Genomic DNA, 27,829 nt, shown 5'->3' with positions numbered 1-27,829 from the left:
AATTTCCAGGAAGCCTCTGTTGCAGGAAAACCCAGAGTTGGAAATGGAGAAATGCTGCCGCCTTGTGGCCGTTTCCCGCAAGAGCGGCTTCAAACGCATAGCTATGGGTCACTTAACATTCATAAGGACTCAGGCCTCTAAAAGACACCTGCCCTCAAAAAAAAAAATGTCCTGAGCTCGGCCGTGGCGAAAAAAATTCAAAGCAGGCAAATGTGTCAAAGAGATAGTATGATAGAGGTAAGTTTTACTCACTCTTTATCAAAAAAAGGAAAATGGAGAAAAGCTCAACCTCAGGAATTATCAGACTCCTCTAAGCTACAAAAAGCTTTCAGCTCACCCAAGTTAACTACCGTCAGCCAAAAGACTACAAACAATAAATGCTGAAGGGGTTTTAGAGAACTCTGTTCCCTCTGTCTGTGGAGGACATGTGTAGTTGTAACAGCCAATAATGAGAACAGAAAGGAGCTGCGTTTTCAATTAAAAATTGAGCCACCCTTCCATCCAGAACACCCACAGCCGAGCCTCTCACCTGAGAAGACAGGCTGCAAGAGCTGCACTCCACGAGTTTTCACAGTAGCCAAGACACCGAAGCAACCCAAATGTCCATCAACAGATGAATGGATAAGAAGAGCTGGTCCGTGGACACAGTGGACTATTAGCCATGGAAAACAAGGAAACACTGCTCTTTGAGGCACCCGAGATGAGCCTAGAGATCATCACAGAACATGAGTTAAGTCGGAAAGCAAAAGGCATACCGTATGACATCACCTATAGGCGTTATCTAACAGCTGACACAAATGAACATATTTCCACAAAGAAAGACACTCACACACTTAGAAAACAAACTAAGCTTAAGTAAAATGAAAGGTGGGGGGAATGGATAAATTAAGATTAGTGTCACCATATGTGTACAAATACGTATTAAATATATATATCAAACAGACCGACCATATAGCAAGGGAGGTCACCAGAACAGTCTGCAATAATTTACATGGGAAGAGGATCTGTACAAGAATATATATCTATATCTATATCTATATCTATATCTATATCTATATCTATATATAGATATATATATATATATATAAAACGTACAAATGAACCAGATTCTGTACATATAGGACCAACAGTATTCTAATCATTACCCCGATTTAAACAAATTAAAAGAGCGAACAAGAAGTAATGTGACATACACTTCTGGGGTTTTTTCCTGGCACATTCCATTCTAATTGACAACCTGGGAACAGGACTTCCAGAAGGCTCTGCTGCCCTAGTAACCAGATGTGGGAATGTAGCAATGCTGACGCCTTGTGGCCGTTTCCCACAGCAGCAGCTTTAAAGTCAGTGCTAATGGTCACTCAATATTCACACCCATTGCAGGCTTGTAAATGACACCTGCCCTCCAAAACAAAATCCTGGGGTCGAAAATCGACCAAAAAAGTCGAAAGAGGGCAACCTTCCAAGAAGACAATTTCGAGAGGTTTATTGTACTCACGGTTTTTTTTTTTTCTGTTTTTGTTTAACAGAATAAAAAAAGGCGTGGAAAAATGCTGAACCTTAGGAATTATTAGACACGAAAATACACGTTACAATAACCTATCATGTCACACGACTCAGCATGGCCAGCAGCAAAACTTCTGCAAACAAGAAATGCTGACGGGGTGGTGAAGAAATGCGTACCCTCGGTTCTAAGTGGGACGTGGTAAGAGCCCCTAAGGAAAACACAGTGGAGTTGCCTGGAAAGGGTCAACATTGAGCGACCGTTCAATCAAGCATAGCCACTGCTGGGTCTATCACCTGAGAGGATGAGAATCAAAAAGACACGGGCTGGCAATCCTGCAATCCAGCAATGTTTACCATAGCCAACACTTGGAAGCAATGAAAATGCCCAGCCACAGAGGAATGCAGAAAGGAGCAGTGGTCCATGGACACAATGGAAGAGTACTCCAGTGAAAAGTAGAAATTCCATTTTAAAAACAGATATAAGTAAGGAGACATCAGCTTTGGGGGGTTTCTCCAGACACATCCCACCGTCATTGATAACCGAGGAACACCACTGGCAGGAAGGTCTGCTTCACTAGTTACCAGAGTGGGAAACGCAGAAATGCTGCAGCCCTCTGGCCGTTACGTGCAACGGCAGCTTGAAAACCCGTGCTAATGGTCACTTCGTGTGCACAAGTTCTGGAGGGCTGTCAATGAAACCTGCCCTCAAAATGTCTTGAGGGAGGTAGTGGCCAAAATATTTCAAAAGGCGGCACATAGTTCAAGAAAAGAATGGGATGAGGTAAGCTACACACACAGTTTGAAGGAAAAAAGGACATCCCTGAAAGCTCAATTTCAAGGCTTTATGAGACGCATGCAAATCCAACCACAGAGGTATGGGCTCACACCAGTCAGAAGAACCATCAGCAACAAGACTACCAACAATTCATGCTGAAGGGGTTGTGGAGAAGTGCATACCCTCTAGGTTAAGTGGGACTTTGCCGCCAGCCGCGGCGGGTCCTCAAAGTGTAGCAACAACCGACGAGAGGGGGTAGGGAACTGAACGCACCAAGGTATGGGATCAGAAGGGCACAAGCAACTGACGCTTGCAAGGCAAGTTTAATAACAAAGCCTAGCCGTATATATACCCCTAAAGCAGGGAATTTGCTTCGTCACGCCTTATCGGCATCAGCTGGTTGGTTGGCTTCTCGGCTTAGTGACACCTTATCAGCATCAGCTGTTTGGTTGGCTGCTCGGCTTCTCCCTCAAAGGCACCAATTTCCCCTCCAGGGTTGCTTTTCCTAGCTTTAGGGAACAACCAGGGACTCCCAGTAACTGAGCAGGTCCCTGGAGCGATTTGGCCAAAGGCCATCTCCTTTTGTATGTTCATACCATAAAGTCCAGGATGCATACCAAGGAGAGTACAGTCGGGCCCTGAGGCTTAGGAGGGTCTTAGTGGCGCCTTCCTCAGAGGGCAATGCTCGCCACAGGACTTCACCTGGTAAGAGACACTAATGGGAACAGAATGGAGGTGCCTTTACAAGGTAAACACTGAGTTACGATATGATCCAGCAGGCACACTCGTGGGCCCATAACCTAAGAAAGAAGACAGAAGTGGAAAGACACAGGCAGGCAAATCTGCATTGCAGGAGTATTACAATAGCCAGGACATGGAAGCAACCAGAAAGTCCATCAACAGATGAGTGGACAAAGAAGAACAGGGACCTGAACAGATGGAATATTAGCCAAGGAACAAAAGGAAACAATGCCATCAACAGCACCATCGGTGAGGCTAGAGTTCATCACGCACCTTGCAGTAAGTCACAGAGCGAAAGATACATAGCCTACGATATCACTTATAGGTGTTCCCTGAAAATTGATATCACTGAAGATATTTCCACAGAGAAAGGCAATCACAGATGCAATAAACAGATTTATGGTTCACCCATGGACAGGTGTGAGAATTGTGTACATTAGGAAATTGGGTTTAAGAGAGAGATACAAACACAGGTGAAATACAAAATCACCAAAGGCCTACGGAATACCAAGAGAAGAGTACTCAACATTGTGTCATAAGCTACATGGGAAAAGGATCCAAAGAAGACTAGATACATGTTTATGTGTAAAAGAGCCACATCTTTCACACCTACAACAAGCAAAACATTGTAATCAAACTTGCTGTGAGAAACAATAAACATTGAATTAAAAAACGAACAAGTCAGTCGTGAGGCACAAACATAAGGGGCTTTTTCCTGGCACAGTCCATTCTAATTGACAACCGAGAATACGACTTCCACGGAGGCTCTGTTACCCGAGTAACCAGGTTTGGTAAAGGAGACCTGCTGCCGCCTTGTGGCCGTTTCTCAAAACAGCAGCTTTAAACCCAGTGCTAATGGTCACTTGATATTCAAAATCATTGCAGGCCTATAAATGACACCTGCCCTCAAAAACGATTCTTGGGTCGTCAATCGAGGAAAAAAACTCAAAAGATGTGCACACTTGAAAACGACAATTTCAAGAGGCATATTTTGTGCACATTTTGTCTTCTCTTTCTTTCTCTTGTGATAAATAAAAGGGCATGGAAAAATGCTCAACATCAGGAATTAATAAAGCCATGCAAATCCAGTCGACAGAAACGTTCACCCACCGTCGTCAGAATGATCATCAGCCACAGAGTCTACAAAGAATAAATGCTCAAGGTGTTTTAGAGAACTCTGTGCCCTCTAGCGGCCGCTGGGACGTTACCTGGTAACAGCTAGTAGTGAGAACACCGTGGAGGTGCATTGAAAGGTAAAAATTGAGCTAACCTGTAATCGGGTAGGCCCACTGATGGGCCTATCTCCCGAGTAGACCAAAATCAAAAAGACACAGGCTGGCCATCCTGCGCTGCAGCAACATGTACCATCGCCAAGACTTGGAAGAAACCCAAATGTCCATCAACAGAACAATGCACCAAGAAGAAGGGGGCCCATGTGCACAATGGAACATGAGCCACGGAAGAGCATGCAACAGTGCCGCTGGCACCACCGTAGAAGGATCTAGAGATACCCACCCAGAAGGAAGTACGAAAGAAACCGAAATAGAAATATCCTATGACATCACTTATAGCTGTTACTTCAACATTGATACCCATGAAGTCATTTCCAAGAGAAGGCCGTGCATAGATGCAGAAAACCAACTATGCTTAACCAAGTGGAAAGGTGTAAGGAATGTATGAATTTGGATATGGGGGTTTACAGACATGTACTGATACACATGACATATATAATCACAAAATACCTAAGGAATACCAAGAGAGGTCGACTCAACACTCTGTAATAACCTACACGGAAAAGGATCCAAAGATGAATAGATTGATACATACATATGATGAACCAGATGCAGTACACCTAGAACACACACCACATTTTTACTCAATTGGCTGTGATACTAGATAACAATTAAATTTTAAAAAACACACAAGAAGTAAGGAGATATAAGCTCTTGGGGGTTTGCCCTGACACACTGCACTCTCATTTGCAGCCTACTAACACAATTTCCAGGAAGCCTCTGTTGCAGGAAAACCCAGAGTTGGAAATGGAGAAATGCTGCCGCCTTGTGGCCGTTTCCCGCAAGAGCGGCTTCAAACGCATAGCTATGGGTCACTTAACATTCATAAGGACTCAGGCCTCTAAAAGACACCTGCCCTCAAAAAAAAAAATGTCCTGAGCTCGGCCGTGGCGAAAAAAATTCAAAGCAGGCAAATGTGTCAAAGAGATAGTATGATAGAGGTAAGTTTTACTCACTCTTTATCAAAAAAAGGAAAATGGAGAAAAGCTCAACCTCAGGAATTATCAGACTCCTCTAAGCTACAAAAAGCTTTCAGCTCACCCAAGTTAACTACCGTCAGCCAAAAGACTACAAACAATAAATGCTGAAGGGGTTTTAGAGAACTCTGTTCCCTCTGTCTGTGGAGGACATGTGTAGTTGTAACAGCCAATAATGAGAACAGAAAGGAGCTGCGTTTTCAATTAAAAATTGAGCCACCCTTCCATCCAGAACACCCACAGCCGAGCCTCTCACCTGAGAAGACAGGCTGCAAGAGCTGCACTCCACGAGTTTTCACAGTAGCCAAGACACCGAAGCAACCCAAATGTCCATCAACAGATGAATGGATAAGAAGAGCTGGTCCGTGGACACAGTGGACTATTAGCCATGGAAAACAAGGAAACACTGCTCTTTGAGGCACCCGAGATGAGCCTAGAGATCATCACAGAACATGAGTTAAGTCGGAAAGCAAAAGGCATACCGTATGACATCACCTATAGGCGTTATCTAACAGCTGACACAAATGAACATATTTCCACAAAGAAAGACACTCACACACTTAGAAAACAAACTAAGCTTAAGTAAAATGAAAGGTGGGGGGAATGGATAAATTAAGATTAGTGTCACCATATGTGTACAAATACGTATTAAATATATATATCAAACAGACCGACCATATAGCAAGGGAGGTCACCAGAACAGTCTGCAATAATTTACATGGGAAGAGGATCTGTACAAGAATATATATCTATATCTATATCTATATCTATATCTATATCTATATCTATATATATATATATATATATATATATAAAACGTACAAATGAACCAGATTCTGTACATATAGGACCAACAGTATTCTAATCATTACCCCGATTTAAACAAATTAAAAGAGCGAACAAGAAGTAATGTGACATACACTTCTGGGGTTTTTTCCTGGCACATTCCATTCTAATTGACAACCTGGGAACAGGACTTCCAGAAGGCTCTGCTGCCCTAGTAACCAGATGTGGGAATGTAGCAATGCTGACGTCTTGTGGCCGTTTCCCACAGCAGCAGCTTTAAAGTCAGTGCTAATGGTCACTCAATATTCACACCCATTGCAGGCTTGTAAATGACACCTGCCCTCCAAAACAAAATCCTGGGGTCGAAAATCGACCAAAAAAGTCGAAAGAGGGCAACCTTCCAAGAAGACAATTTCGAGAGGTTTATTGTACTCACGGTTTTTTTTTTCTGTTTTTGTTTAACAGAATAAAAAAAGGCGTGGAAAAATGCTGAACCTTAGGAATTATTAGACACGAAAATACACGTTACAATAACCTATCATGTCACACGACTCAGCATGGCCAGCAGCAAAACTTCTGCAAACAAGAAATGCTGACGGGGTGGTGAAGAAATGCGTACCCTCGGTTCTAAGTGGGACGTGGTAAGAGCCCCTAAGGAAAACACAGTGGAGTTGCCTGGAAAGGGTCAACATTGAGCGACCGTTCAATCAAGCATAGCCACTGCTGGGTCTATCACCTGAGAGGATGAGAATCAAAAAGACACGGGCTGGCAATCCTGCAATCCAGCAATGTTTACCATAGCCAACACTTGGAAGCAATGAAAATGCCCAGCCACAGAGGAATGCAGAAAGGAGCAGTGGTCCATGGACACAATGGAAGAGTACTCCAGTGAAAAGTAGAAATTCCATTTTAAAAACAGATATAAGTAAGGAGACATCAGCTTTGGGGGGTTTCTCCAGACACATCCCACCGTCATTGATAACCGAGGAACACCACTGGCAGGAAGGTCTGCTTCACTAGTTACCAGAGTGGGAAACGCAGAAATGCTGCAGCCCTCTGGCCGTTACGTGCAACGGCAGCTTGAAAACCCGTGCTAATGGTCACTTCGTGTGCACAAGTTCTGGAGGGCTGTCAATGAAACCTGCCCTCAAAATGTCTTGAGGGAGGTAGTGGCCAAAATATTTCAAAAGGCGGCACATAGTTCAAGAAAAGAATGGGATGAGGTAAGCTACACACACAGTTTGAAGGAAAAAAGGACATCCCTGAAAGCTCAATTTCAAGGCTTTATGAGACGCATGCAAATCCAACCACAGAGGTATGGGCTCACACCAGTCAGAAGAACCATCAGCAACAAGACTACCAACAATTCATGCTGAAGGGGTTGTGGAGAAGTGCATACCCTCTAGGTTAAGTGGGACTTTGCCGCCAGCCGCGGCGGGTCCTCAAAGTGTAGCAACAACCGACGAGAGGGGGTAGGGAACTGAACGCACCAAGGTATGGGATCAGAAGGGCACAAGCAACTGACGCTTGCAAGGCAAGTTTAATAACAAAGCCTAGCCGTATATATACCCCTAAAGCAGGGAATTTGCTTCGTCACGCCTTATCGGCATCAGCTGGTTGGTTGGCTTCTCGGCTTAGTGACACCTTATCAGCATCAGCTGTTTGGTTGGCTGCTCGGCTTCTCCCTCAAAGGCACCAATTTCCCCTCCAGGGTTGCTTTTCCTAGCTTTAGGGAACAACCAGGGACTCCCAGTAACTGAGCAGGTCCCTGGAGCGATTTGGCCAAAGGCCATCTCCTTTTGTATGTTCATACCATAAAGTCCAGGATGCATACCAAGGAGAGTACAGTCGGGCCCTGAGGCTTAGGAGGGTCTTAGTGGCGCCTTCCTCAGAGGGCAATGCTCGCCACAGGACTTCACCTGGTAAGAGACACTAATGGGAACAGAATGGAGGTGCCTTTACAAGGTAAACACTGAGTTACGATATGATCCAGCAGGCACACTCGTGGGCCCATAACCTAAGAAAGAAGACAGAAGTGGAAAGACACAGGCAGGCAAATCTGCATTGCAGGAGTATTACAATAGCCAGGACATGGAAGCAACCAGAAAGTCCATCAACAGATGAGTGGACAAAGAAGAACAGGGACCTGAACAGATGGAATATTAGCCAAGGAACAAAAGGAAACAATGCCATCAACAGCACCATCGGTGAGGCTAGAGTTCATCACGCACCTTGCAGTAAGTCACAGAGCGAAAGATACATAGCCTACGATATCACTTATAGGTGTTCCCTGAAAATTGATATCACTGAAGATATTTCCACAGAGAAAGGCAATCACAGATGCAATAAACAGATTTATGGTTCACCCATGGACAGGTGTGAGAATTGTGTACATTAGGAAATTGGGTTTAAGAGAGAGATACAAACACAGGTGAAATACAAAATCACCAAAGGCCTACGGAATACCAAGAGAAGAGTACTCAACATTGTGTCATAAGCTACATGGGAAAAGGATCCAAAGAAGACTAGATACATGTTTATGTGTAAAAGAGCCACATCTTTCACACCTACAACAAGCAAAACATTGTAATCAAACTTGCTGTGAGAAACAATAAACATTGAATTAAAAAACGAACAAGTCAGTCGTGAGGCACAAACATAAGGGGCTTTTTCCTGGCACAGTCCATTCTAATTGACAACCGAGAATACGACTTCCACGGAGGCTCTGTTACCCGAGTAACCAGGTTTGGTAAAGGAGACCTGCTGCCGCCTTGTGGCCGTTTCTCAAAACAGCAGCTTTAAACCCAGTGCTAATGGTCACTTGATATTCAAAATCATTGCAGGCCTATAAATGACACCTGCCCTCAAAAACGATTCTTGGGTCGTCCATCGAGGAAAAAAACTCAAAAGATGTGCACACTTCAAAACGACAATTTCAAGAGGCATATTTTGTGCACATTTTGTCTTCTCTTTCTTTCTCTTGTGATAAATAAAAGGGCATGGAAAAATGCTCAACATCAGGAATTAATAAAGCCATGCAAATCCAGTCGACAGAAACGTTCACCCACCGTCGTCAGAATGATCATCAGCCACAGAGTCTACAAAGAATAAATGCTCAAGGTGTTTTAGAGAACTCTGTGCCCTCTAGCGGCCGCTGGGACGTTACCTGGTAACAGCTAGTAGTGAGAACACCGTGGAGGTGCATTGAAAGGTAAAAATTGAGCTAACCTGTAATCGGGTAGGCCCACTGATGGGCCTATCTCCCGAGTAGACCAAAATCAAAAAGACACAGGCTGGCCATCCTGCGCTGCAGCAACATGTACCATCGCCAAGACTTGGAAGAAACCCAAATGTCCATCAACAGAACAATGCACCAAGAAGAAGGGGGCCCATGTGCACAATGGAACATGAGCCACGGAAGAGCATGCAACAGTGCCGCTGGCACCACCGTAGAAGGATCTAGAGATACCCACCCAGAAGGAAGTACGAAAGAAACCGAAATAGAAATATCCTATGACATCACTTATAGCTGTTACTTCAACATTGATACCCATGAAGTCATTTCCAAGAGAAGGCCGTGCATAGATGCAGAAAACCAACTATGCTTAACCAAGTGGAAAGGTGTAAGGAATGTATGAATTTGGATATGGGGGTTTACAGACATGTACTGATACACATGACATATATAATCACAAAATACCTAAGGAATACCAAGAGAGGTCGACTCAACACTCTGTAATAACCTACACGGAAAAGGATCCAAAGATGAATAGATTGATACATACATATGATGAACCAGATGCAGTACACCTAGAACACACACCACATTTTTACTCAATTGGCTGTGATACTAGATAACAATTAAATTTTAAAAAACACACAAGAAGTAAGGAGATATAAGCTCTTGGGGGTTTGCCCTGACACACTGCACTCTCATTTGCAGCCTACTAACACAATTTCCAGGAAGCCTCTGTTGCAGGAAAACCCAGAGTTGGAAATGGAGAAATGCTGCCGCCTTGTGGCCGTTTCCCGCAAGAGCGGCTTTAAACGCATAGCTATGGGTCACTTAACATTCACAAGGACTCAGGCCTCTAAAAGACACCTGCCCTCAAAAAAAAAATGTCCTGAGCTCGGCAGTGGTGAAAAAAATTCGAAGGAGGCAAATGTGTCAAAGAGATAGTATGAAGAGGTAAGTTTTACTCACTCTTTATCAAAAAAAGCAAAATGGAGAAAAGCTCAACCTCAGGAATGATCAGACTCCTCTAAGCTACAAAAAGCTTTCAGCTCACCCAAGTTAACTACCGTCAGCCAAAAGACTACAAACAATAAATGCTGAAGGGGTTTTAGAGAACTCTGTTCCCTCTGTCTGCGGAGGACATGTCTAGTTGTAACAGCCAATAATGAGAACAGAAAGGAGCTGCGTTTTCAATTAAAAATTGAGCCACCCTTCCATCCAGAACACCCACAGCCGAGCCTCTCACCTGAGAAGACAGGCTGCAAGAGCTGCACTCCACGAGTTTTCACAGTAGCCAAAGACACCGAAGCAACCCAAATGTCCATCAACAGATGAATGGATAAGAAGAGCTGGTCCGTGGACACAGTGGACTATTAGCCATGGAAAACAAGGAAACACTGCTCTTTGAGGCACCCGAGATGAGCCTAGAGATCATCACAGAACATGAGTTAAGTCGGAAAGCAAAAGGCATACCGTATGACATCACCTATAGGCGTTATCTAACAGCTGACACAAATGAACATATTTCCACAAAGAAAGACACTCACACACTTAGAAAACAAACTAAGCTTAAGTAAAATGAAAGGTGGGGGGAATGGATAAATTAAGATTAGTGTCACCATATGTGTACAAATACGTATTAAATATATATATCAAACAGACCGACCATATAGCAAGGGAGGTCACCAGAACACTCTGCAATAATTTACATGGGAAGAGGATCTGTACAAGAATCTATATCTATATCTATATCTATATCTATATCTATATATAGATATATATATATATATATAAAACGTACAAATGAACCAGATTCTGTACATATAGGACCAACAGTATTCTAATCATTACCCCGATTTAAACAAATTAAAAGAGCGAACAAGAAGTAATGTGACATACACTTCTGGGGTTTTTTCCTGGCACATTCCATTCTAATTGACAACCTGGGAACAGGACTTCCAGAAGGCTCTGCTGCCCTAGTAACCAGATGTGGGAATGTAGCAATGCTGACGCCTTGTGGCCGTTTCCCACAGCAGCAGCTTTAAAGTCAGTGCTAATGGTCACTCAATATTCACACCCATTGCAGGCTTGTAAATGACACCTGCCCTCCAAAACAAAATCCTGGGGTCGAAAATCGACCAAAAAAGTCGAAAGAGGGCAACCTTCCAAGAAGACAATTTCGAGAGGTTTATTGTACTCACGGTTTTTTGTTTTCTGTTTTTGTTTAACAGAATAAAAAAAGGCGTGGAAAAATGCTGAACCTTAGGAATTATTAGACACGAAAATACACGTTACAAAAACCTATCATGTCACACCACTCAGCATGGCCATCAGCGAAACTTCTGCAAACAAGAAATGCTGACGGGTTGGTGAAGAAATGCGTACCCTCGGTTCTAAGTGGGTCGTGGTAAGAGCCCCTAAGGAAAACACAGTGGAGTTGCCTGGAAAGGGTCAACATTGAGCGACCGTTCAATCAAGCATACCCACTGCTGGGTCTATCACCTGAGAGGATGAGAATCAAAAAAGACACGGGCTGGCAATCCTGCAATCCAGCAATGTTTACCGTAGCCAACACTTGGAAGCAATGAAAATGCCCAGCCACAGAGGAATGCAGAAAGGAGAAGTGGTCCATGGACACAATGGAAGAGTACTCCAGTGAAAAGTAGAAATTCCATTTTAAAAACAGATATAAGTAAGGAGACATCAGCTTTGGGGGGTTTCTCCAGACACATCCCACCGTCATTGATAACCGAGGAACAACACTGGCAGGAAGGTCTGTTTCACTAGTTACCAGAGTGGGAAACGCAGAAATGCTGCAGCCCTCTGGCCGTTACGTGCAACGGCAGCTTGAAAACCCGTGCTAATGGTCACTTCGTGTGCACAAGTCCTGGAGGGCTGTCAATGAAACCTGCCCTCAAAATGTCTTGAGGGAGGTAGTGGCCAAAATATTTCAAAAGGCGGCACATAGTTCAAGAAAAGAATGGGATGAGGTAAGCTACACACACAGTTTGAAGGAAAAAAGGACATCCCTGAAAGCTCAATTTCAAGGCTTTATGAGACGCATGCAAATCCAACCACACAGGTATCGGCTCACACCAGTCAGAAGAACCATCAGCAACAAAACTACCAACAATTCATGCTGAAGGGGTTGTGGAGAAGTGCATACCCTCTAGGTTAAGTGGGACTTTGCCGCCAGCCGCGGCGGGTCCTCAAAGTGTAGCAACAACCGACGAGAGGGGGTAGGGAACTGAACGCACTAAGGTATGGGATCAGAAGGGCACAAGCAACTGACGCTTGCAAGGCAAGTTTAATAACAAAGCCTAGCCGTATATATACCCCTAAAGCAGGGAATTTGCCTCGTCACGCCTTATCGGCATCAGCTGGTTGGTTGGCTTCTCGGCTTAGTGACACCTTATCAGCATCAGCTGTTTGGTTGGCTGCTCGGCTTCTCCCTCAAAGGCACCAATTTCCCCTCCAGGGTTGCTTTTCCTAGCTTTAGGGAACAACCAGGGACTCCCAGTAACTGAGCAGGTCCCTGGAGCGATTTGGCCAAAGGCCATCTCCTTTTGTATGTTCATACCATAAAGTCCAGGATGCATACCAAGGAGAGTACAGTCGGGCCCTGAGGCTTAGGAGGGTCTTAGTGGCGCCTTCCTCAGAGGGCAATGCTCGCCACAGGACTTCACCTGGTAAGAGGCACTAATGGGAACAGAATGGAGGTGCCTTTACAAGGTAAACACTGAGTTACGATATGATCCAGCAGGCACACTCCTGGGCCTATAACCTAAGAAAGAAGACAGAAGTGGAAAGACACAGGCAGGCAAATCTGCATTGCAGGAGTATTACAATAGCCAGGACATGGAAGCAACCAGAAAGTCCATCAACAGATGAGTGGACAAAGAAGAACAGGGACCTGTACAGATGGAATATTAGCCAAGGAACCAAAGGAAACAATGCCATCAACAGCACCATCGGTGAGGCTAGAGTTCATCACGCACCTTGCAGTAAGTCACAGAGCGAAAGATACATAGCCTACGATATCAGTTATAGGTGTTTCCTAAAAATTGATATCACTGAAGATATTTCCACAGAGAAAGGCAATCACAGATGCAATAAAGAGATTTATGGTTCACCCATGGACAGGTGTGAGAATTGTGTACATTAGGAAATTGGGTTTAAGAGAGAGATACAAACACAGGTGAAATACAAAATCACCAAAGGCCTATGGAATACCAAGAGAAGAGTACTCAACATTGTGTCATAAGCTACATGGGAAAAGGATCCAAAGACGACTAGATACGTGTTTATGTATAAAAGAGCCACATCTTTCACACCTACAACAAGCAAAACATTGTAATCAAACTTGCTGTGAGAAACAATAAACATTGAATTAAAAAACGAACAAGTCAGTCGTGAGGCACAAACATAAGGGGCTTTTTCCTGGCACAGTCCATTCTAATTGACAACCGAGAATACGACTTCCACGGAGGCTCTGTTGCCCGAGTAACCAGGTTTGGTAAAGGAGACCTGCTGCCGCCTTGTGGCCGTTTCTCAAAACAGCAGCTTTAAACCCAGTGCTAATGGTCACTTGATATTCAAAATCATTGCAGGCCTATAAATGACACCTGCCCTCAAAAACGATTCTTGGGTCGTCCATCGAGGAAAAAAACTCAAAAGACGTGCACACTTCAAAACGACAATTTCAAGAGGCATATTTTGTGCACATTTTGTCTTCTCTTTCTTTCTCTTGTGATAAATAAAAGGGCATGGAAAAATGCTCAACATCAGGAATTAATAAAGCCATGCAAATCCAGTCGACAGAAACGTTCACCCACCGTCGTCAGAATGATCATCAGCCACAGAGTCTACAAAGAATAAATGCTCAAGGTGTTTTAGAGAACTCTGTGCCCTCTAGCGGCCGCTGGGACGTAACCTGGTTACAGCTAGTAGTGAGAACACCGTGGAGGTGCATTGAAAGGTAAAAATTGAGCTAACCTGTAATCGGGTAGGCCCACTGATGGGCCTATCTCCCGAGTAGACCAAAATCAAAAAGACACAGGCTGGCCATCCTGCGCTGCAGCAACATGTACCATAGCCAAGACTTGGAAGAAACCCAAATGTCCATCAACAGAACAATGCACCAAGAAGAAGGGGGCCCATGTGCACAATGGAACATGAGCCACGGAAGAGCATGCAACAGTGCCGCTGGCACCACCGTAGAAGGATCTAGAGATACCCACCCAAAAGGAAGTACGAAAGAAACCGAAATAGAAATATCCTATGACATCACTTATAGCTGTTACTTCAACATTGATACCCATGAAGTCATTTCCAAGAGAAGGCCGTGCATAGATGCAGAAAACCAACTATGCTTAACCAAGTGGAAAGGTGTAAGGAATGTATGAATTTGGATATGGGGGTTTACAGACATGTACTGATACATATGAAATATATAATCACAAAATACCTAAGGAATACCAAGAGAGGTCGACTCAACACTCTGTAATAACCTACACGGGAAAGGATCCAAAGATGAATAGATTGATACATACATATGATGAACCAGATGCAGTACACCTAGAACACACACCACATTTTTATCCAATTGGCTGTGATACTGGATAACAATTAAATTTTAAAAAACACACAAGAAGTAAGGAGATATAAGCTCTTGGGGGTTTGCCCTGACACACTGCACTCTCATTTGCAGCCTACTAACACAATTTCCAGGAAGCCTCTGTTGCAGGAAAACCCAGAGTTGGAAATGGAGAAATGCTGCCGCCTTGTGGCCGTTTCCCGCAAGAGCGGCTTTAAACGCATAGCTATGGGTCACTTAACATTCACAAGGACTCAGGCCTCTAAAAGACACCTGCCCTCAAAAAAAAAATGTCCTGAGCTCGGCAGTGGTGAAAAAAATTCGAAGGAGGCAAATGTGTCAAAGAGATAGTATGAAGAGGTAAGTTTTACTCACTCTTTATCAAAAAAAGCAAAATGGAGAAAAGCTCAACCTCAGGAATGATCAGACTCCTCTAAGCTACAAAAAGCTTTCAGCTCACCCAAGTTAACTACCGTCAGCCAAAAGACTACAAACAATAAATGCTGAAGGGGTTTTAGAGAACTCTGTTCCCTCTGTCTGCGGAGGACATGTCTAGTTGTAACAGCCAATAATGAGAACAGAAAGGAGCTGCGTTTTCAATTAAAAATTGAGCCACCCTTCCATCCAGAACACCCACAGCCGAGCCTCTCACCTGAGAAGACAGGCTGCAAGAGCTGCACTCCACGAGTTTTCACAGTAGCCAAAGACACCGAAGCAACCCAAATGTCCATCAACAGATGAATGGATAAGAAGAGCTGGTCCGTGGACACAGTGGACTATTAGCCATGGAAAACAAGGAAACACTGCTCTTTGAGGCACCCGAGATGAGCCTAGAGATCATCACAGAACATGAGTTAAGTCGGAAAGCAAAAGGCATACCGTATGACATCACCTATAGGCGTTATCTAACAGCTGACACAAATGAACATATTTCCACAAAGAAAGACACTCACACACTTAGAAAACAAACTAAGCTTAAGTAAAATGAAAGGTGGGGGGAATGGATAAATTAAGATTAGTGTCACCATATGTGTACAAATACGTATTAAATATATATATCAAACAGACCGACCATATAGCAAGGGAGGTCACCAGAACACTCTGCAATAATTTACATGGGAAGAGGATCTGTACAAGAATATCTATATCTATATCTATATCTATATCTATATATAGATATATATATATATATATATAAAACGTACAAATGAACCAGATTCTGTACATATAGGACCAACAGTATTCTAATCATTACCCCGATTTAAACAAATTAAAAGAGCGAACAAGAAGTAATGTGACATACACTTCTGGGGTTTTTTCCTGGCACATTCCATTCTAATTGACAACCTGGGAACAGGACTTCCAGAAGGCTCTGCTGCCCTAGTAACCAGATGTGGGAATGTAGCAATGCTGACGCCTTGTGGCCGTTTCCCACAGCAGCAGCTTTAAAGTCAGTGCTAATGGTCACTCAATATTCACACCCATTGCAGGCTTGTAAATGACACCTGCCCTCCAAAACAAAATCCTGGGGTCGAAAATCGACCAAAAAAGTCGAAAGAGGGCAACCTTCCAAGAAGACAATTTCGAGAGGTTTATTGTACTCACGGTTTTTTTTTTTTCTGTTTTTGTTTAACAGAATAAAAAAAGGCGTGGAAAAATGCTGAACCTTAGGAATTATTAGACACGAAAATACACGTTACAATAACCTATCATGTCACACGACTCAGCATGGCCAGCAGCAAAACTTCTGCAAACAAGAAATGCTGACGGGGTGGTGAAGAAATGCGTACCCTCGGTTCTAAGTGGGACGTGGTAAGAGCCCCTAAGGAAAACACAGTGGAGTTGCCTGGAAAGGGTCAACATTGAGCGACCGTTCAATCAAGCATAGCCACTGCTGGGTCTATCACCTGAGAGGATGAGAATCAAAAAGACACGGGCTGGCAATCCTGCAATCCAGCAATGTTTACCATAGCCAACACTTGGAAGCAATGAAAATGCCCAGCCACAGAGGAATGCAGAAAGGAGCAGTGGTCCATGGACACAATGGAAGAGTACTCCAGTGAAAAGTAGAAATTCCATTTTAAAAACAGATATAAGTAAGGAGACATCAGCTTTGGGGGGTTTCTCCAGACACATCCCACCGTCATTGATAACCGAGGAACACCACTGGCAGGAAGGTCTGCTTCACTAGTTACCAGAGTGGGAAACGCAGAAATGCTGCAGCCCTCTGGCCGTTACGTGCAACGGCAGCTTGAAAACCCGTGCTAATGGTCACTTCGTGTGCACAAGTTCTGGAGGGCTGTCAATGAAACCTGCCCTCAAAATGTCTTGAGGGAGGTAGTGGCCAAAATATTTCAAAAGGCGGCACATAGTTCAAGAAAAGAATGGGATGAGGTAAGCTACACACACAGTTTGAAGGAAAAAAGGACATCCCTGAAAGCTCAATTTCAAGGCTTTATGAGACGCATGCAAATCCAACCACAGAGGTATGGGCTCACACCAGTCAGAAGAACCATCAGCAACAAGACTACCAACAATTCATGCTGAAGGGGTTGTGGAGAAGTGCATACCCTCTAGGTTAAGTGGGACTTTGCCGCCAGCCGCGGCGGGTCCTCAAAGTGTAGCAACAACCGACGAGAGGGGGTAGGGAACTGAACGCACCAAGGTATGGGATCAGAAGGGCACAAGCAACTGACGCTTGCAAGGCAAGTTTAATAACAAAGCCTAGCCGTATATATACCCCTAAAGCAGGGAATTTGCTTCGTCACGCCTTATCGGCATCAGCTGGTTGGTTGGCTTCTCGGCTTAGTGACACCTTATCAGCATCAGCTGTTTGGTTGGCTGCTCGGCTTCTCCCTCAAAGGCACCAATTTCCCCTCCAGGGTTGCTTTTCCTAGCTTTAGGGAACAACCAGGGACTCCCAGTAACTGAGCAGGTCCCTGGAGCGATTTGGCCAAAGGCCATCTCCTTTTGTATGTTCATACCATAAAGTCCAGGATGCATACCAAGGAGAGTACAGTCGGGCCCTGAGGCTTAGGAGGGTCTTAGTGGCGCCTTCCTCAGAGGGCAATGCTCGCCACAGGACTTCACCTGGTAAGAGACACTAATGGGAACAGAATGGAGGTGCCTTTACAAGGTAAACACTGAGTTACGATATGATCCAGCAGGCACACTCGTGGGCCCATAACCTAAGAAAGAAGACAGAAGTGGAAAGACACAGGCAGGCAAATCTGCATTGCAGGAGTATTACAATAGCCAGGACATGGAAGCAACCAGAAAGTCCATCAACAGATGAGTGGACAAAGAAGAACAGGGACCTGAACAGATGGAATATTAGCCAAGGAACAAAAGGAAACAATGCCATCAACAGCACCATCGGTGAGGCTAGAGTTCATCACGCACCTTGCAGTAAGTCACAGAGCGAAAGATACATAGCCTACGATATCACTTATAGGTGTTCCCTGAAAATTGATATCACTGAAGATATTTCCACAGAGAAAGGCAATCACAGATGCAATAAACAGATTTATGGTTCACCCATGGACAGGTGTGAGAATTGTGTACATTAGGAAATTGGGTTTAAGAGAGAGATACAAACACAGGTGAAATACAAAATCACCAAAGGCCTACGGAATACCAAGAGAAGAGTACTCAACATTGTGTCATAAGCTACATGGGAAAAGGATCCAAAGAAGACTAGATACATGTTTATGTGTAAAAGAGCCACATCTTTCACACCTACAACAAGCAAAACATTGTAATCAAACTTGCTGTGAGAAACAATAAACATTGAATTAAAAAACGAACAAGTCAGTCGTGAGGCACAAACATAAGGGGCTTTTTCCTGGCACAGTCCATTCTAATTGACAACCGAGAATACGACTTCCACGGAGGCTCTGTTACCCGAGTAACCAGGTTTGGTAAAGGAGACCTGCTGCCGCCTTGTGGCCGTTTCTCAAAACAACAGCTTTAAACCCAGTGCTAATGGTCACTTGATATTCAAAATCATTGCAGGCCTATAAATGACACCTGCCCTCAAAAACGATTCTTGGGTCGTCAATCGAGGAAAAAAACTCAAAAGATGTGCACACTTCAAAACGACAATATCAAGAGGCATATTTTGTGCACATTTTGTCTTCTCTTTCTTTCTCTTGTGATAAATAAAAGGGCATGGAAAAATGCTCAACATCAGGAATTAATAAAGCCATGCAAATCCAGTCGACAGAAACGTTCACCCACCGTCGTCAGAATGATCATCAGCCACAGAGTCTACAAAGAATAAATGCTCAAGGTGTTTTAGAGAACTCTGTGCCCTCTAGCGGCCGCTGGGACGTTACCTGGTAACAGCTAGTAGTGAGGACACCGTGGAGGTGCATTGAAAGGTAAAAATTGAGCTAACCTGTAATCGGGTAGGCCCACTGATGGGCCTATCTCCCGAGTAGACCAAAATCAAAAAGACACAGGCTGGCCATCCTGCGCTGCAGCAACATGTACCATCGCCAAGACTTGGAAGAAACCCAAATGTCCATCAACAGAACAATGCACCAAGAAGAAGGGGGCCCATGTGCACAATGGAACATGAGCCACGGAAGAGCATGCAACAGTGCCGCTGGCACCACCGTAGAAGGATCTAGAGATACCCACCCAGAAGGAAGTACGAAAGAAACCGAAATAGAAATATCCTATGACATCACTTATAGCTGTTACTTCAACATTGATACCCATGAAGTCATTTCCAAGAGAAGGCCGTGCATAGATGCAGAAAACCAACTATGCTTAACCAAGTGGAAAGGTGTAAGGAATGTATGAATTTGGATATGGGGGTTTACAGACATGTACTGATACACATGACATATATAATCACAAAATACCTAAGGAATACCAAGAGAGGTCGACTCAACACTCTGTAATAACCTACACGGAAAAGGATCCAAAGATGAATAGATTGATACATACATATGATGAACCAGATGCAGTACACCTAGAACACACACCACATTTTTACTCAATTGGCTGTGATACTAGATAACAATTAAATTTTAAAAAACACACAAGAAGTAAGGAGATATAAGCTCTTGGGGGTTTGCCCTGACACACTGCACTCTCATTTGCAGCCTACTAACACAATTTCCAGGAAGCCTCTGTTGCAGGAAAACCCAGAGTTGGAAATGGAGAAATGCTGCCGCCTTGTGGCCGTTTCCCGCAAGAGCGGCTTCAAACGCATAGCTATGGGTCACTTAACATTCATAAGGACTCAGGCCTCTAAAAGACACCTGCCCTCAAAAAAAAAAATGTCCTGAGCTCGGCCGTGGCGAAAAAAATTCAAAGCAGGCAAATGTGTCAAAGAGATAGTATGATAGAGGTAAGTTTTACTCACTCTTTATCAAAAAAAGGAAAATGGAGAAAAGCTCAACCTCAGGAATGATCAGACTCCTCTAAGCTACAAAAAGCTTTCAGCTCACCCAAGTTAACTACCGTCAGCCAAAAGACTACAAACAATAAATGCTGAAGGGGTTTTAGAGAACTCTGTTCCCTCTGTCTGTGGAGGACATGTGTAGTTGTAACAGCCAATAATGAGAACAGAAAGGAGCTGCGTTTTCAATTAAAAATTGAGCCACCCTTCCATCCAGAACACCCACAGCCGAGCCTCTCACCTGAGAAGACAGGCTGCAAGAGCTGCACTCCACGAGTTTTCACAGTAGCCAAGACACCGAAGCAACCCAAATGTCCATCAACAGATGAATGGATAAGAAGAGCTGGTCCGTGGACACAGTGGACTATTAGCCATGGAAAACAAGGAAACACTGCTCTTTGAGGCACCCGAGATGAGCCTAGAGATCATCACAGAACATGAGTTAAGTCGGAAAGCAAAAGGCATACCGTATGACATCACCTATAGGCGTTATCTAACAGCTGACACAAATGAACATATTTCCACAAAGAAAGACACTCACACACTTAGAAAACAAACTAAGCTTAAGTAAAATGAAAGGTGGGGGGAATGGATAAATTAAGATTAGTGTCACCATATGTGTACAAATACGTATTAAATATATATATCAAACAGACCGACCATATAGCAAGGGAGGTCACCAGAACACTCTGCAATAATTTACATGGGAAGAGGATCTGTACAAGAATCTATATCTATATCTATATCTATATCTATATCTATATATAGATATATATATATATATATAAAACGTACAAATGAACCAGATTCTGTACATATAGGACCAACAGTATTCTAATCATTACCCCGATTTAAACAAATTAAAAGAGCGAACAAGAAGTAATGTGACATACACTTCTGGGGTTTTTTCCTGGCACATTCCATTCTAATTGACAACCTGGGAACAGGACTTCCAGAAGGCTCTGCTGCCCTAGTAACCAGATGTGGGAATGTAGCAATGCTGACGCCTTGTGGCCGTTTCCCACAGCAGCAGCTTTAAAGTCAGTGCTAATGGTCACTCAATATTCACACCCATTGCAGGCTTGTAAATGACACCTGCCCTCCAAAACAAAATCCTGGGGTCGAAAATCGACCAAAAAAGTCGAAAGAGGGCAACCTTCCAAGAAGACAATTTCGAGAGGTTTATTGTACTCACGGTTTTTTGTTTTCTGTTTTTGTTTAACAGAATAAAAAAAGGCGTGGAAAAATGCTGAACCTTAGGAATTATTAGACACGAAAATACACGTTACAAAAACCTATCATGTCACACCACTCAGCATGGCCATCAGCGAAACTTCTGCAAACAAGAAATGCTGACGGGTTGGTGAAGAAATGCGTACCCTCGGTTCTAAGTGGGTCGTGGTAAGAGCCCCTAAGGAAAACACAGTGGAGTTGCCTGGAAAGGGTCAACATTGAGCGACCGTTCAATCAAGCATACCCACTGCTGGGTCTATCACCTGAGAGGATGAGAATCAAAAAAGACACGGGCTGGCAATCCTGCAATCCAGCAATGTTTACCGTAGCCAACACTTGGAAGCAATGAAAATGCCCAGCCACAGAGGAATGCAGAAAGGAGAAGTGGTCCATGGACACAATGGAAGAGTACTCCAGTGAAAAGTAGAAATTCCATTTTAAAAACAGATATAAGTAAGGAGACATCAGCTTTGGGGGGTTTCTCCAGACACATCCCACCGTCATTGATAACCGAGGAACAACACTGGCAGGAAGGTCTGTTTCACTAGTTACCAGAGTGGGAAACGCAGAAATGCTGCAGCCCTCTGGCCGTTACGTGCAACGGCAGCTTGAAAACCCGTGCTAATGGTCACTTCGTGTGCACAAGTCCTGGAGGGCTGTCAATGAAACCTGCCCTCAAAATGTCTTGAGGGAGGTAGTGGCCAAAATATTTCAAAAGGCGGCACATAGTTCAAGAAAAGAATGGGATGAGGTAAGCTACACACACAGTTTGAAGGAAAAAAGGACATCCCTGAAAGCTCAATTTCAAGGCTTTATGAGACGCATGCAAATCCAACCACACAGGTATCGGCTCACACCAGTCAGAAGAACCATCAGCAACAAAACTACCAACAATTCATGCTGAAGGGGTTGTGGAGAAGTGCATACCCTCTAGGTTAAGTGGGACTTTGCCGCCAGCCGCGGCGGGTCCTCAAAGTGTAGCAACAACCGACGAGAGGAGGTAGGGAACTGAACGCACTAAGGTATGGGATCAGAAGGGCACAAGCAACTGACGCTTGCAAGGCAAGTTTAATAACAAAGCCTAGCCGTATATATACCCCTAAAGCAGGGAATTTGCCTCGTCACGCCTTATCGGCATCAGCTGGTTGGTTGGCTTCTCGGCTTAGTGACACCTTATCAGCATCAGCTGTTTGGTTGGCTGCTCGGCTTCTCCCTCAAAGGCACCAATTTCCCCTCCAGGGTTGCTTTTCCTAGCTTTAGGGAACAACCAGGGACTCCCAGTAACTGAGCAGGTCCCTGGAGCGATTTGGCCAAAGGCCATCTCCTTTTGTATGTTCATACCATAAAGTCCAGGATGCATACCAAGGAGAGTACAGTCGGGCCCTGAGGCTTAGGAGGGTCTTAGTGGCGCCTTCCTCAGAGGGCAATGCTCGCCACAGGACTTCACCTGGTAAGAGGCACTAATGGGAACAGAATGGAGGTGCCTTTACAAGGTAAACACTGAGTTACGATATGATCCAGCAGGCACACTCCTGGGCCTATAACCTAAGAAAGAAGACAGAAGTGGAAAGACACAGGCAGGCAAATCTGCATTGCAGGAGTATTACAATAGCCAGGACATGGAAGCAACCAGAAAGTCCATCAACAGATGAGTGGACAAAGAAGAACAGGGACCTGTACAGATGGAATATTAGCCAAGGAACCAAAGGAAACAATGCCATCAACAGCACCATCGGTGAGGCTAGAGTTCATCACGCACCTTGCAGTAAGTCACAGAGCGAAAGATACATAGCCTACGATATCAGTTATAGGTGTTTCCTAAAAATTGATATCACTGAAGATATTTCCACAGAGAAAGGCAATCACAGATGCAATAAAGAGATTTATGGTTCACCCATGGACAGGTGTGAGAATTGTGTACATTAGGAAATTGGGTTTAAGAGAGAGATACAAACACAGGTGAAATACAAAATCACCAAAGGCCTACGGAATACCAAGAGAAGAGTACTCAACATTGTGTCATAAGCTACATGGGAAAAGGATCCAAAGACGACTAGATACGTGTTTATGTATAAAAGAGCCACATCTTTCACACCTACAACAAGCAAAACATTGTAATCAAACTTGCTGTGAGAAACAATAAACATTGAATTAAAAAACGAACAAGTCAGTCGTGAGGCACAAACATAAGGGGCTTTTTCCTGGCACAGTCCATTCTAATTGACAACCGAGAATACGACTTCCACGGAGGCTCTGTTGCCCGAGTAACCAGGTTTGGTAAAGGAGACCTGCTGCCGCCTTGTGGCCGTTTCTCAAAACAGCAGCTTTAAACCCAGTGCTAATGGTCACTTGATATTCAAAATCATTGCAGGCCTATAAATGACACCTGCCCTCAAAAACGATTCTTGGGTCGTCCATCGAGGAAAAAAACTCAAAAGACGTGCACACGTCAAAACGACAATTTCAAGAGGCATATTTTGTGCACATTTTGTCTTCTCTTTCTTTCTCTTGTGATAAATAAAAGGGCATGGAAAAATGCTCAACATCAGGAATTAATAAAGCCATGCAAATCCAGTCGACAGAAACGTTCACCCACCGTCGTCAGAATGATCATCAGCCACAGAGTCTACAAAGAATAAATGCTCAAGGTGTTTTAGAGAACTCTGTGCCCTCTAGCGGCCGCTGGGACGTAACCTGGTAACAGCTAGTAGTGAGAACACCGTGGAGGTGCATTGAAAGGTAAAAATTGAGCTAACCTGTAATCGGGTAGGCCCACTGATGGGCCTATCTCCCGAGTAGACCAAAATCAAAAAGACACAGGCTGGCCATCCTGCGCTGCAGCAACATGTACCATCGCCAAGACTTGGAAGAAACCCAAATGTCCATCAACAGAACAATGCACCAAGAAGAAGGGGGCCCATGTGCACAATGGAACATGAGCCACGGAAGAGCATGCAACAGTGCCGCTGGCACCACCGTAGAAGGATCTAGAGATACCCACCCAAAAGGAAGTACGAAAGAAACCGAAATAGAAATATCCTATGACATCACTTATAGCTGTTACTTCAACATTGATACCCATGAAGTCATTTCCAAGAGAAGGCCGTGCATAGATGCAGAAAACCAACTATGCTTAACCAAGTGGAAAGGTGTAAGGAATGTATGAATTTGGATATGGGGGTTTACAGACATGTACTGATACATATGAAATATATAATCACAAAATACCTAAGGAATACCAAGAGAGGTCGACTCAACACTCTGTAATAACCTACACGGGAAAGGATCCAAAGATGAATAGATTGATACATACATATGATGAACCAGATGCAGTACACCTAGAACACACACCACATTTTTATCCAATTGGCTGTGATACTGGATAACAATTAAATTTTTAAAAACACACAAGAAGTAAGGAGATATAAGCTCTTGGGGGTTTGCCCTGACACACTGCACTCTCATTTGCAGCCTACTAACACAATTTCCAGGAAGCCTCTGTTGCAGGAAAACCCAGAGTTGGAAATGGAGAAATGCTGCCGCCTTGTGGCCGTTTCCCGCAAGAGCGGCTTTAAACGCATAGCTATGGGTCACTTAACATTCACAAGGACTCAGGCCTCTAAAAGACACCTGCCCTCAAAAAAAAAATGTCCTGAGCTCGGCAGTGGTGAAAAAAATTCGAAGGAGGCAAATGTGTCAAAGAGATAGTATGAAGAGGTAAGTTTTACTCACTCTTTATCAAAAAAAGCAAAATGGAGAAAAGCTCAACCTCAGGAATGATCAGACTCCTCTAAGCTACAAAAAGCTTTCAGCTCACCCAAGTTAACTACCGTCAGCCAAAAGACTACAAACAATAAATGCTGAAGGGGTTTTAGAGAACTCTGTTCCCTCTGTCTGCGGAGGACATGTCTAGTTGTAACAGCCAATAATGAGAACAGAAAGGAGCTGCGTTTTCAATTAAAAATTGAGCCACCCTTCCATCCAGAACACCCACAGCCGAGCCTCTCACCTGAGAAGACAGGCTGCAAGAGCTGCACTCCACGAGTTTTCACAGTAGCCAAAGACACCGAAGCAACCCAAATGTCCATCAACAGATGAATGGATAAGAAGAGCTGGTCCGTGGACACAGTGGACTATTAGCCATGGAAAACAAGGAAACACTGCTCTTTGAGGCACCCGAGATGAGCCTAGAGATCATCACAGAACATGAGTTAAGTCGGAAAGCAAAAGGCATACCGTATGACATCACCTATAGGCGTTATCTAACAGCTGACACAAATGAACATATTTCCACAAAGAAAGACACTCACACACTTAGAAAACAAACTAAGCTTAAGTAAAATGAAAGGTGGGGGGAATGGATAAATTAAGATTAGTGTCACCATATGTGTACAAATACGTATTAAATATATATATCAAACAGACCGACCATATAGCAAGGGAGGTCACCAGAACACTCTGCAATAATTTACATGGGAAGAGGATCTGTACAAGAATATCTATATCTATATCTATATCTATATCTATATATAGATATATATATATATATATATAAAACGTACAAATGAACCAGATTCTGTACATATAGGACCAACAGTATTCTAATCATTACCCCGATTTAAACAAATTAAAAGAGCGAACAAGAAGTAATGTGACATACACTTCTGGGGTTTTTTCCTGGCACATTCCATTCTAATTGACAACCTGGGAACAGGACTTCCAGAAGGCTCTGCTGCCCTAGTAACCAGATGTGGGAATGTAGCAATGCTGACGCCTTGTGGCCGTTTCCCACAGCAGCAGCTTTAAAGTCAGTGCTAATGGTCACTCAATATTCACACCCATTGCAGGCTTGTAAATGACACCTGCCCTCCAAAACAAAATCCTGGGGTCGAAAATCGACCAAAAAAGTCGAAAGAGGGCAACCTTCCAAGAAGACAATTTCGAGAGGTTTATTGTACTCACGGTTTTTTTTTTTTCTGTTTTTGTTTAACAGAATAAAAAAAGGCGTGGAAAAATGCTGAACCTTAGGAATTATTAGACACGAAAATACACGTTACAATAACCTATCATGTCACACGACTCAGCATGGCCAGCAGCAAAACTTCTGCAAACAAGAAATGCTGACGGGGTGGTGAAGAAATGCGTACCCTCGGTTCTAAGTGGGACGTGGTAAGAGCCCCTAAGGAAAACACAGTGGAGTTGCCTGGAAAGGGTCAACATTGAGCGACCGTTCAATCAAGCATAGCCACTGCTGGGTCTATCACCTGAGAGGATGAGAATCAAAAAGACACGGGCTGGCAATCCTGCAATCCAGCAATGTTTACCATAGCCAACACTTGGAAGCAATGAAAATGCCCAGCCACAGAGGAATGCAGAAAGGAGCAGTGGTCCATGGACACAATGGAAGAGTACTCCAGTGAAAAGTAGAAATTCCATTTTAAAAACAGATATAAGTAAGGAGACATCAGCTTTGGGGGGTTTCTCCAGACACATCCCACCGTCATTGATAACCGAGGAACACCACTGGCAGGAAGGTCTGCTTCACTAGTTACCAGAGTGGGAAACGCAGAAATGCTGCAGCCCTCTGGCCGTTACGTGCAACGGCAGCTTGAAAACCCGTGCTAATGGTCACTTCGTGTGCACAAGTTCTGGAGGGCTGTCAATGAAACCTGCCCTCAAAATGTCTTGAGGGAGGTAGTGGCCAAAATATTTCAAAAGGCGGCACATAGTTCAAGAAAAGAATGGGATGAGGTAAGCTACACACACAGTTTGAAGGAAAAAAGGACATCCCTGAAAGCTCAATTTCAAGGCTTTATGAGACGCATGCAAATCCAACCACAGAGGTATGGGCTCACACCAGTCAGAAGAACCATCAGCAACAAGACTACCAACAATTCATGCTGAAGGGGTTGTGGAGAAGTGCATACCCTCTAGGTTAAGTGGGACTTTGCCGCCAGCCGCGGCGGGTCCTCAAAGTGTAGCAACAACCGACGAGAGGGGGTAGGGAACTGAACGCACCAAGGTATGGGATCAGAAGGGCACAAGCAACTGACGCTTGCAAGGCAAGTTTAATAACAAAGCCTAGCCGTATATATACCCCTAAAGCAGGGAATTTGCTTCGTCACGCCTTATCGGCATCAGCTGGTTGGTTGGCTTCTCGGCTTAGTCACACCTTATCAGCATCAGCTGTTTGGTTGGCTGCTCGGCTTCTCCCTCAAAGGCACCAATTTCCCCTCCAGGGTTGCTTTTCCTAGCTTTAGGGAACAACCAGGGACTCC

The sequence above is a fragment of the Kogia breviceps genome, chromosome 3 (assembly GCF_026419965.1).
Source record: "Kogia breviceps isolate mKogBre1 chromosome 3, mKogBre1 haplotype 1, whole genome shotgun sequence".
NCBI classification, from domain to species: domain Eukaryota; kingdom Metazoa; phylum Chordata; class Mammalia; order Artiodactyla; family Physeteridae; genus Kogia; species Kogia breviceps.
Note: the sequence above shows the minus strand (reverse complement) of the source record.